This window comes from Vombatus ursinus, unplaced genomic scaffold, assembly GCF_900497805.2.
Source record: "Vombatus ursinus unplaced genomic scaffold, bare-nosed wombat genome assembly UNPS02014941.1, whole genome shotgun sequence".
Lineage (NCBI taxonomy): Eukaryota > Metazoa > Chordata > Mammalia > Diprotodontia > Vombatidae > Vombatus > Vombatus ursinus.
Genome location: NW_020954719.1, coordinates 6927095 through 6940703, shown reverse-complemented (window position 1 = coordinate 6940703; position 13609 = coordinate 6927095). Strand labels below are relative to the sequence as shown.

Sequence of the window (13609 nt, the reverse complement as noted above, 5' to 3'; positions counted from 1 at the left end):
GGAAACTGATAGTGACAAAAAAGGAAAAAAGCACCAGAAAAGTACTTAAAAGAAAAAGGAAATAGCTACTTTCCTGTTAAAAAAGACAACTCACATTTTAAAACTTGCATTATGTGCCTAAAATTACTAAGTAGTTAATGCGAGCTTCACTTAGGAATAAACCTATACAATTTGATTATGATAACAATATTCCTAGCTTGTTGAAAGCTACTAAATATAACGTCTAAATCAATTTGTTAGATTTCTTTGGTCAGATATGTCCAGAAATCTTTACTAATTTTACTTGTCTCACTGAAATAGATCCTTCAACATAATATTGTCAAATTTCAATGCGGCAAGCAAACCATTTTTTAATACAAATGCAATGGATATAATGTCAACTCAGTTCAAAGGCATAATTATTAAATAGTTGAGTACTAAGAAAAACAATTCACACATTAAAAACTGCACTGCTAAAATTACTTAGAATTTGGTATAGTAATTAGGTTGTTTATAACATTTACTAATCTAACACATTCTATTTCTAATCTAATGGTTTTTATGTAAGGTTCTTTATTAAAGGATTTTAACATATCAAAAATGCGTGCTTTTTAAAAATTAGACTTGATACTAAAAGTAAACATACTTTTCCAGATTCCATACGTATTTTAATATATTAACATTTTTCAATGACAACAGCAAACATCAAGTAAGCAAACATTAGACTATCATAGTTTTTTGTCTCTCTCTATTGTTCCTCCTCTTATTTTCTTCATTGCAGCTTTTTCCTCTCTATTCTGAAATTAAGGTGGTTAAAGAATCATAGAAGGCCTGAATTTGAAAAGACAGAGGTCATCTAGTCTAACTCTCACCCAAATAATGAATCACATCTTCCCTATTCCTAAAAAGTAGTGATACAGCCTTCCACTTAAACATCTTCAATTATAGGTAAGTCACAAATCATAGACTCACTAATGCCCGAAGCAGTCTATTCAATTTTTGGACAGTTCATTTTTAGGAAGTTTCTCTATACTTTGAATCAAAATGTGTTTGCTTATGGCTTCCACCTGTCCCACCACTACTTCTGATCTCTGAGACGGAACAGAATGTCTATAATACCTCTTCCACCAGGCAACCTTTCAAATATTTGATCCCACTAAATCTTTTCTTTTTCAGGTTAAAAGTTCCTTAAAATCTCCTTGGTCGTCTTCTCTCTCTTAATGTGTTATGTTAATGTTTTGAATAATCACTTTTATGTTGATTACTCCCAGACATGTATCTTCAATCCTGTCATTTCACTCCAGTCATGTTCTGCAACCACCCACTAGACAAATTCAGTTAAATGCATGACTATCAAACTGAACTTAATAATTTCAGCTCCCTTTTGCTCTCCTAATCACCTGAACTCCAAACACAAAAGTCATCTTCAATTCATCTGTGTCTTTCACTGATTTTTATTTCCTAATCATTCCTTAGTTTCACTAAAACTACTATCATTCAGGCCCTTAACACCTGAACCATAACTGGTTATTCTATCTCAAGTTCACGTCACTGGCTGCCTAATCTTCTTAAAACATTACTTCCAACATATCAAAATGCTTAGGCTCCCAAATGCTGATAGGATATGGTCAAAATTTCTTAGCCAGGCACTCAATACTCAATTTACCTTTCCAAATTTATCTACTGCAATTTTTCAAAATGCCCCCCTGCTGCTTATTTCCCATCCCCTGCAGTTCTCCCCACATAAATGTCCTACTCTAAATCTACCCATTAACAAACTTGCTTTCATATTAAAGCTTTTCCTCTTCTACTCCTTCTATCTTATTACTTGTTGGAAATGACACCCTCCTGATGACACAGCATCCCTGGTTACACTTTTATCCACACCCCCTGACTCAGTGGTTGTGGTGAGGGAGTCATAACACTTCTTGCTACCCACTCCTAGTTACTGACCCTCTCTCTCTTCCACATCACTCCCAAACTCCTCCTCCTTAGAGGTTCATTAATTCTAAGTTTATCACACAATCAAGATTCTGGTAACTGTTATCTATTAATCCCCTGGACACTCTCAATGGGTTCTGTAACTGGCTAAGTCTCTGTCACCCCAACACCAGCTATTATACTAGGGAACTTCAACATCCATACCAATAATCCTTCCTCAGACTTCTCAAATGAATCTACTCAATTCCCATGACCTATCCCTCCATTTCACCTTGGCTCCACAGAGACAGTCATACACTTGATCTTGCCACAAGTATTACACTTCCACATCCATGAACTGTGAAATTCCTTTATCTGATCATGATCTTTTATCATTCCATCCTTCCATATGCCTCACAACTACTAACCTTGTGGTTCAGCCTCATCATGACTTCTAATTCCTTACACCCTTCAGTTCTTTAATAGGCCATCAGCCCTACACTTACTATACTCTCCTTCCTTACCTATCTTGACCCTTTGGTGAACCCGTTCAACTCTTTATTATTTTTTGTAGTCACATCCCTCATCCCTTTATCCTACCACTGATCCTGCCTTGCCAAGATCCAACCTTAGATTACTCCTTCCATTTGCTGTCCTCCTATGCTTCTGAAGAAACTGGAGAAAACCATGCTGACTGGGTCCACTACAAATCTGTTACAAATTCTCAACTGGTTCCCCACTGCAGCAAAGCAATTCTTTTATACTTCCCTAATCCAATCACGATCCCACTCAATATTCCAAATCTTCACATCCCTCCTCAACTCTGCTATGATAGATGTCTCTATACTTTAAGCTAAAAATTTTACCTCATACTTTAAAGAAAATATTGAGGCCAATCTCAAAGAGCTCCCTCTTCCCACGTTCTCCTCATCTCAAATCACTCAGATGTCTTCTCTCCCTATCTCCTCCTACACCCCCTGCTTCATATGAAGAGGTGGCCTTTCTCCTTGCCTAGCCAAACACTTCTACATACATTATTGATCTCATTTCATCTTGTCTTCTCTACACTCCTTATCATCTCTACTCTTCCATTAATCTTCAAAGACCTCTCTCCTGGCTACTTCCCTGCTGTCTACAAACATGCCAAATGTTTCCACTATCCTTTAAAAACTCTCACTTAACCTGTGAGTGATCATCACCACTAATTACTGTCCTAGATCTCCCCTCCTTTTTTGTGGCTAAACTTGAGAAAGCTGACTACTACTTCCTTTTCTATCACTCTCTTCTAAACCCTCTACAATCTTGCTTCCAACCTCATTGTTCAACTGAAACTGCTCTCTTATGATCTCTTATGGCCTTTTCTTAACCTCAAACCTTCTTGACCTCTCTACATTCTTGGACACTGTTGATCACCTTTCTCTCCTGGATACTGTCTCCTAGATTTTCATATTACTCTCTCCTGATTCTCCTCCTACCTTTCTGACCATTCCTCAGTTTCTTTTGCTGGATCTTGCTCCAGGTCATGCTAACAGTAGGTGTTCCCAAGGGTCTGTCTTGGGTCCTCTTCTTTTCTCCCTCTACATTATCTACATTATCACCTTCCATGAACTCAATTCTCATCTCTACACAGATGATTCTCAAAACTATTTATCCAGCCCTATCCTCTTTCCTCACCTCCAGTTCAGAATCACATACTGCCTATTGTACAACTCAAACAGGATGTTCCAGGATGTCCCAAAGACATCCAAACTCAACATATTTAAAACAGAACTCATTATGCTTTATCCAAACCCTTCCCTCTTCCAAATTTACCTATTACTGTTAAGGGTACCATCATCCTCCCAGTTGCCCAAGCTCACAAACTCAGTGTCATCATTGACTCACACTCATTCCATACACGCAGGCTAGCATATCTCATAGTTCATATATTGACAATATCTCTCACATACATTCACTTCATTCCACTCACACAGCAATTATCCTGAGATAAACCCTAACTACTTCATGTCTGGATATTACAAACACTTCACAATTGACTTACTTGCCTCAAAAGTCTCTCCCTATCCTAATCCAATCACCACTCAGCTGCCAAAGTGAGCTTCCTAAAAGTGCAGGTCTAATCATGTCATAACCATACTCAATAAACTCCAGTGGCTCCCTATTATGTCCAGGATCAAACATAAAATCTGGTTGGCTTATGGAGTCCTTTACAACCTGATCCCTCCTGGTCTTTCCCATCTTACACTTTACTCCCCACTCCACATACTCTATGATCCAGTAACATCGGCTTCCTTGCTTTTCCAAGAAACTGCATCTCCTGACTCTATGTCTTTTCACTTGCTTTTCCCATGCTTAGAATGCCCTCCCTTCTCACCTCCACTTTCTGCTTTCCTTTAAGACTCAGCTCAAATCCCACTTCTTTTTACAATAGGTCTTTCCTGGTCTCCTCCCACCCTCCCCTCCACTCCCCCACTGTCAGTGCTTCCCTCTGAAATTATCTTCTATGTACCCTGTCATATATCTTATGTGCATACAGTTGTTTGCATGTTGTCTCCCCATTTGAGTATGAGCTCCTAGAAAGCAGAGATCATTTTTTACCTTTCTTTTCCTCCCCAATACTTAGCACGTCGGGCACATAGTAGGTGCTTAAAGTTTGCTGACTGATGGACCCTCAGATTTTCCACAGAGATTTACTTACCATGCAATGAATATGACTTGCTCATTTTTATCTCTATACCTAATGTCTTCCTCACTGTTTTCACCTAATCAAACTTATCTCACATTCAAGCCTCAGCTCATCTCCCAAGAAGTCATCCTTTGAGGATATCTTTTTTGTTTTTTGTTTGTTTTGGTGAGGCAATCAGGGTTGAGTGACTTGCCCAGGGTCACACAGCTAGTGTCAAGTATCTGAAGTCTCATTTGAACTCAGGTCCTCCTGACTCCAGGGCCAGTGCTCTATCCACTGCGCCACCTAGCTGCCCCCCCAAGAAGTCATCCTTAATCATTTCAGTCCACAGTCATCTCTCTTTCCTCTCTGAACCACTCACTCAGATACATGATACTTTTACGGATCACTGATATCTTTGGCATTGAATATTTTATCTGGTTTTTTGCTTCTGTTTTTTCTGCCAAGGAGAACTAACAACATCAGAACAAATCGATCAATCAACAAATGTTTACTAAGTACCTACGATGTTCCAAACTAAATGCTGGTAATACAAAGCAAATAAGAAAAAATGGCTGAGTGATAGCCAAGATAAACAAGTAAATAGTATAAAGAACATCAAGTTACCCTCTTGATGAATTTATATCACCTGATCCAAATGAATTACATTCTTTTTTTTTTTTTTAAGATAGGCAATGGGGTTAAGTGACCTGCCCAGGGTCACACTGCTAGTAAGTATTATGTGTCTGAGGTCACATTTGAACTCATGTCCTCCTGCATTCAGGGCTGGTGCTCTATCCACTGCGCCACCTAGCTGCCCCAAATTATATTCTTAGGTACTGAAAATACTACAAATGTAACTGTTGTGCCACTACAAGGAATATATGGAAAATTGTGGAAAACAGGAAAGGTACCCAAGTATTCATTTTCAAAAAATGCAAGTGAAGATAGTCTAGAAACTATAGGTCAATGAGTTTGAATTCAATTCCTGTGAAAATTCTAGAACAGATCATTAAAGAGATGGTTGGTGAACATCTAGAACAGGAAGCAGTGATTACTAAAACCTAGAATGGTCATCAATATCAAATCATGTCAGACTAACCTTGCTAGATTTTAAATTCCTGAAGGTCAAGGGCTGTTTTAATGCAGTGCCTGGCACATAGTAGACACTTAATAAATTCTTGTTGACTGATTTAGTTAAATTATTTTCTTCCCTAAATCTTCTCTTTTTCAGATAAATTATCTCCCCACATTCTGCAACTGACCCTCATGTGACATGGTTTCAAACCCTTCACTATCTTCAATGTCATTCTCAGGAATCTCTCTAACTTCATCAACATCCTTCTTAAACTGTGGTGATCAATAATCCCAAATCTATAGATGAGGTCTAACGAGGAGACAGGGTACAAAAGTACTATATCATTTGTTAATTCTTGGAAGCTATGCCACTCCAATGTAGTTCAAGATTGGCTGTTACATTATACTGCCGAAAATCCTATTACAATCCACTAAAACACCCAGAGCAACTACTGGAAGAAGGCCATCAAGGTGGCATTTTGCTATCCCAAACAAAAAAAAAATTATAAAACCAACAAACACCACAAGTATTTGGCATGCTCTATACTTTTTGGTCAACTGTATGGCTATAAAACTAAGGATTGCTCTGAAATATCATTTGTAACAGTTTACTGGTCTGTCCCTTTCCTGTGCACTTGCTGAGCATGCAGATTATTCCCATAAAAATTCTGCAGAAATGGAAAAGTAGTCATAGAGGTCGGTAGCTATTAATATTTACTTATTCATCTTTTATGTTCTGACAATAAAAAGGTCTCAGATTTTTTTCTGAGACTTTGGTATCTTCCTCCCTTTCACGTAACTTGAAATTTGATTCCTTATGTCCTCTTAAGATAAAAATCTGAATACCACAAGGACCAGTATGTCTTATTTCTTCCACTAAATCACAGGTATAGAACTTCTAACATTTTTATAACTCTATAGCGTTACGTACACAGCAGGCCTTATTTTGTTTTTGAGAAAAGAAATACCAATATTATAACACACCTTAAATCAAAAGGTATGTCACAACTGCTCATCAACCTATGACCTTTTAGGTAAGATTAGGAAGAGGTTTAGATAAAGCAAATGTGATTTTGTCAAAACTGTATGCTCACTAAATTTAACATTCCCAGATACTGAAAGTTATGTAAGTTTCACTACGGTGCTAGAATTACTAACACATGAAATTAACCTTACTTTCTACTTTACAACACCACTGCCCTCTATAATCCCATGTATCTGAACTTACTTGCTCCTCAAACAGATGGTTAAAATGAAGATTTCAGCCTCTCAAAAGGTATAAAGACAAGGCTATTTAAAACTTACCACCATAAAACAAACCTTTAGGATATCAATGTTTTTTTAACCCAACCAGAATTTTTTTTTTAAAAGGAACTCCTGTGAAATGGATTAGAATTTGAGGTTAAGAATGATTATCAGCAAGCTGTAGTTTGCCAACTCCCTGATTAGCAGAACAAGATCAGCAGAACAAGAACACTCCAAAACTAAACTATTAAAAGGGGAAACTTGGGAGGTGAGGTTGAAAATGAATGCAGTTCTCTATTAATTGTCCAGATTTCTTTGAAAGTGTTATGCATATCTTTAATTCCTTCACAAAACTCCAAATCTGATGCTTCTAAGTGATGGTGATCCCTAAGGTTCTCAATGGTTATACAAAGGCAATACAAGTTCTGGTAGCTCCTACACCAAATTTTACAGGCTTGAAAAGTATGTCATTTGAGGACCAGTCTAGCTAAGTTTGGAGAGTTGGCCACCAGGTGATGAATTTTTTCAGCCAAAGAAACTCATAACAACTATCTTACTAAATCATGAAAGATTTGGATTAATGAAGGAAACATCCAAAACAAAAGCATCATCAATTCTTGGGGTCTTTAAAGAAAAATATATCAGAAATACTAAAGTTATGTTTTTCATCAAAGACTTTCACTGCTGGATTCATCACTTCATTCCTCACTCATTCTGTGTTTTTAAATATGTCCTTGTTGCTATGGAAAAGACAGAATCAAGAAGTTAAAATGTTCAAGTGGTGACAACATAGCAGGATTAGGATTGGAAGACAAAACAGAGACTGTGTCAGAATAAGAGAAACTATGCTCATCAATTACCAATCAACCATGAATTAATTTAGACTTAATCTTTAATAATGTTGTCAGTTTTGAGACTACCACCCAAATGAAAAAGTAGGCTGGAATCATAAAATCAGTGTAGAATAGGTAGAACTTGAGCAAGTAAGACTTGAGCAAGGATTTTTAACTTTTTTTGTGTCATGAATCTCTTTGATAATCTGGGGAAGCTCCTCTCAGAGCAATGTTTTTAAATGTAGTTTTGAAATAAAAATATTTTTCCTGTCCAAGTTCACAGATCCCCAGAAATCTGTCTGTGGACCCCCAGGCTAAGAACCTGTAATCTAGGGGCTCAAATAATGCAGCTAACTGCCAATTATACATACTAATACAAAGAAGACATAATGCAGGTAGATGAAAATCTCAGATAAATTAAAATCTTACTACATTATAAACTCTTTCCCTATCAACCCTTTCAGAATTATTAAAGAACGGTTAAATGAAATGAAAAGACTACATTCTACCTTCACTCTCCTTCCAAAGAGGAGTTAGCTATAAATGAGATGGTTATGCCATTAGCATGGCTAATTCATAAGCTATTAAATCTCTTTAGTGGAAAACAAGGGGTGCACTTCATGTCTGCAGGAATAATATATTTATTAGTTCATTAATTCAAACAAACATTTATATGCAATGCATTGTAGTATGCTCTGGGGGAGATAAACACATCTGTGATCTTATCAGTGTGAGTATTCTCTCTAGTGATGCAGGTTTCAACCCATCCATGCCTTTCTACCTTATTCAACTTTTATCCATGTCCTTGCATTAAGTTTACCACAGAGCATTTACTCAACACAAAGAAGATTTTCTTCATTTGTTTTTAACATCAAGAGGACACCAATGGAACATATGAGCTACCTGTCAGTTATGCCTCACTGCTACCATATGATCAGATCATCATCTCTTTCACTCGTAAGTTTCTTTGATAGCATTTTTCACTCTAGTTCTCCTTCATCACGTGATGCCTTCTTTGTAATGTGTTACAACCTGCTCACATCCTCCAGCACTAGATCTATGATCATATCAACCATTTGTTTGTCCATTGCTTTCTGGGCAACACTTCATTTTTAGTTTCTCAGAGATAATAATATTCCATGTCTTATAACCATATATAACATCACCCGAAGGATACAAGAATTAAAAGGATTAGTTAACCTGTCTGGGGGGAGTTTGGGGGCCATTAAAACCTTAACAATTTCCCAAAAGCAATCTAGCTTACTATTCTCCTCCTACTCAATTTTAGGCCCAACTCAATGTCCATATGCTACATCTTTCCAAGATACACACATACACACATACATACATACATACATACATACACAGAGAGTAAGAGATGAGTAATACTGATTGTTGATCTAATTGTACATCCCAGTCTGCACAATAAGAATACATTTCTTTCAAGTCATTACAGATCTCACACAGGCGGTTCTGGAATGTTCTGGAATTAAATCTGTTTGATTTAATATGTATGATGTCATATGTAAATAGGAATATTTGGAAAATCTCACCATCTTTAGGGATTTCCTTTTAAGCCTGGCCTTGACACTGGATGTCTTTCATGACAGTGAGAAACACCTCTGGTGGAAATATATCTGTTTTATGCCTCATTTGATATTAATAATTAGAAGTCAAACAAAACTCTCTGTTTTGTTATATTTTTCCAGGAATCGTGTATAATTTTGACATATACTTGGGAGACAACTTGGAAGAAAGTCTTTAAGGCAGCATTTTGTTCTACCACTCTCCCCCGCCTCCAATTTTTAAAATCAACAAATAATAAGAGCAAAGTAGGATGATGCTACACTCCATATCTTTCAGTCAATCATGTGATGGTTAAAGTGTGGTATATGGAAAATTGTCACCTGCAAAAATCTGATTCTTCTCTCAAAGTACCCTCATATAAAGGATGCCCTCCAGACAAATGTTTGTAGATGATTCTCATTTAAACTTTACCTAGACGGGAAAATAAGCACAAGAGTCAATAGTTGCCGATATCCTCTTGGTTGCCTCTTCCTTTTTTAACAGTAGAAAGGTCTAAGATGTTTTCCTAAGTCTTCAGTATTTTCCCTCCTTTTAATACCTCAAGAATTCATATATTAACGTTCTCACAATTGTGCTGACTCTAGAACATACCTCCTCTGTGCATACTTGGGTCTAGTCCAGTTGCTTTTCCTATCTTTGGTCTCTTCAGTGTCATTTCAACCACTTTTATAATCATATTCAGTGCTAAAGTTCAAATGTGTTGTATGGGATGCACACTGTCCTTGATGTTTAAAAAAAAAGAGTCTGTTATAAAGATTTCTGCAAATTTTCTCCCATCTTTTGTCTGTTGGTTACTTTTGTAGTTTTTTTTCCTAAATGATCCAGGTATAACTTTCGTAGGAGCATGGTTTTAGAGTTGGAAGAACCTTAGAAATAATTTAGTCTAACATTTTCATTTTACAGATAAATAAGCTGAGACCTAGAAAGGTTAAGTAATTTTACTCAGGTCACATAAGGTAGTAATGAAAGAGACAATATTTGAACTTAAGTCCTCTGACTCTAAAACCAATGCTGTTTTTCACAATATAACTATCATCAAGCTTTTAAAAATTAGTTTTACCTTCTATTGCTTCTACTTTATGAGGCAATACCACTTAATAAGAAAATGAGATACAACTTTTAAAAAATGTATACCCATTATTAATTAATGAAAAAACAAATCCAAGTACATGTATTTATAACGTCATCTTTGTATACAAGAGATTGTACCTTTTCAGCTGATTCAATGAACAACACCTGGTCCTGCACCTTCTATACTATTTCACCCCATCATCTGTGGTCCAACAGAATGCACAGATGACAAAGATTAGTTTGGTAGGGATTAAATCAATAGTTAATAATCAATGAACAAAACATAAATCTATGCTGATAAAGTATTTTATACTTGAGAAGAAAAGTGGCTCAACAAATTTACACATAGCTTTTAATCTTTCATTAAAAAAATAAGAACAGTTTTAAAAAGGGTGATAATAGGATAACGGAACTACAAAAAGAAGCAAAGGAAAAAACAAAATGTAAAAAGATGGCTTAAACCAAGGTAGTATTTGTATGACTGAGATGTTTGCCATATATAATTCCCAAAGGTACACCATTCTATCATTCTGAAATTATTATATATTCAGTAGTTTAAAATTTGAAATTTGAGAAAATTCATTCCTTTTATAAATTTCGTGCTAAGGACCAAACCAGAATTCATGATGTGGTAGGCTGTTAGCAAAGATTTTCTCCATACATAATGTCTCTATAAATTGGGTTTTCCTAAATAAATACATCATATGGATGGCGAGGATGACTAGGCCAAAACAAAGAACGTCCATAATTCTATAACTAATAGCTAATCTTTTTAAAAGATCTTCAGTGAAAGCAGTCATGCAGGCAGTTAAGGGCCTTCGGCTCTTCTGTTAATTTTGCTCTGATTTGACACATATTCTTTACTGATGATTGATTTTTTTTCTTTGCTCTTGCTCCTTCGAATGTCTCCCTGGATATACCTTGAAGAATGTTGTTTCTCTCCTTTTCAGACAGATTTTATACTAGCATTTACACTAGAAAGTTTCCAAACTCTAGGATGGAATTATGATTTTTCTTCCCAGCATATAGCATGATGGAAGGGTCAGGATTTTTATTAAGGACACAGACAAGCAGTTAAATACTACCTTACCCACCCCTCTTCTCAGTCCAGACACAGCAAAAGATTTCCCCAGGTCTCCAGTGTATGCAACAGAATAAGTTGCTAGCCTCTATTGCAGAAATTTAACCTCTGAGAAGTCTTGAGGGTCTCATTGTTTAAAAGGATTTGCTGGTTCCAGCATTAATTCTGCCAATTCCTCTGTGAATGCTGATTGGATAGTAGAGTCAGCCCACTTCTTACAAACCTTCTCAGTAATAGACTCCAGAGAATAGCTAGGAGGCGATGGTATTGATTTTAATGTCCAACCTCTTCTGTCTCAGTGCCATCTTTCATCAGTCTGAGGTTAGTTCTCCCACATATGAAATGATCCCTACAGATCAGAAAAATTCACTTCCTTCCCTTGCAGATTTTTCTGAATTCCATCAGCCATTTCAGGAGGGAAATACTTAATCCCACAAACCATAAGGCAAAGAATGAAGATGTTGAAAGCCATTTGGTAGTTAAAAATAACAACAAAAACCTCATACATCTTTAACTATCAAAATCAACACAAATCGTTTATCGATCCTGAAACATCCTAATATGTTTTATTTTGTTCTTTGGAATGTTGTTGTAACCTTACGGAGATATTAGACAATAATGGAATATGTTCTGGAGTTATAGCCTGGAGAGGCCTGGGTCCAAATACGACTTCTGTCATGTATTAGCTTGTTAACATGATCAAGCTACAATCTCACTGAGCCTCAGCTTTCTCATGTACAAAATGGGAATATGAAGATATGTAGCATCAATATCACAAGGCTGTAGTGATAAGCAAATGAGATAATATATGTAAAATACTTTGAAACTTTAAAGCACTATATAAACACCAATTATGTAATAACTGGCACAGTGGATAAAGCACAGAACCTGTAGTCCAGAAGACCTGAGTTCAAATCCTGCCTCAGATGTTTCCTAGCTGTGGGACTTTGGGCAAGTCACTTAACTTTTCTGGGCTACAGTTTGCTTATCTGTAAATGAAGATAAATAACAGCATCTGCCTCCCAGAGCTGCTGTGGGGATCAAATGAGTTAACATATGTAAAGTGCTCGGCAAACCTTAAAGTGCTATATAAATGCTAGCTGCTATTGCTGCTGCTGCTACATCTACTATATTTTATGATACATTTTATGCAATTAGAAAACTGCAGTAATAAACAACTACTATTCTGAGATGTCAACTCTCACATGTAGTAGTGGATGATTACGACAATATGAAAAATAAAAATCCATAAATCATTCCCAAAATATTTACTTCTGAGTTTAACCCCATTTTCCTCCTATATAAATCTTTCAATGGCAAGTAGCAAAACTAACTAAAAGTTTCAATTCTTCTACCTAGTCTACCTTATAAGAAAGAAAATAAGCAGTGAAGGAGCAAAAAAAAAAAGTCAGCAGGTGGGAAAATATGAAACCTAGTTAATTACAAACTAGAAAATCAGTCTGAAAATAAATGCCTCTTTAGGTACACCACATCAGCATAAAAGCTTAAAGAAGAATGTGCCTTTTTAAAAAGATAATTGCCCATTATTATTCCTTTTTAAAATTCAAAATCCTCTCTTCGATACAGTAGGAAACTCTCTCTGTAACTCCTCTTTGCTTTTATACCTCATTCTATCTAGTTAAATCTTCATTCTCAGATGTAGGTTAAAATAGACCCTAGACTTTCAGTGCTTCAGAAAGTCCTAAATGAGTTTTAACTAAATACCTAGTTTAGGTCTGGAAAAATTTCAGAGTTTATAACCCTAAAAGACTGCCTTGACATTCCTCTTAATACTTTTTATTTTTCCTTCTTTTCTCTGAGTATTATCCTGCTTCAAAGCACAATAAAGACTAGGTCAGTCCTCATTGCATGTTTTAATAGATAATAAAATCCTGATCTCTCCTTTAAGCTATGATACTGTAAGGTTTTTTTGTTTAATAAAGATCTTTTATTCCTCACTCCTTTTTTGAAAGATGTAATAATAATTTGACACTGAGCAATAGTTTACCTAGATTACCAACATTGCTTCCAGATACCTGTCACAGTGTTTCCAGGTAGACACTTTTAAAAATGCTGTACCAAGTGGATACAGCACTGGCCCTGAAGTCAGGAGGACCTGAGTACAAATCCAGCCTCAGACCAAACACTTGA

The 13609-nt window shown here is 36.2% G+C and overlaps 1 protein-coding gene across 1 annotated transcript in view; it reads right to left on the bottom strand.

The window, feature by feature from the left end:
- The window catches only part of SPATS2 (spermatogenesis associated serine rich 2), a 134805-nt gene that overhangs the window by 64868 nt on the left and 56328 nt on the right, over positions 1 to 13609 (bottom strand). The window lies entirely within an intron of this gene.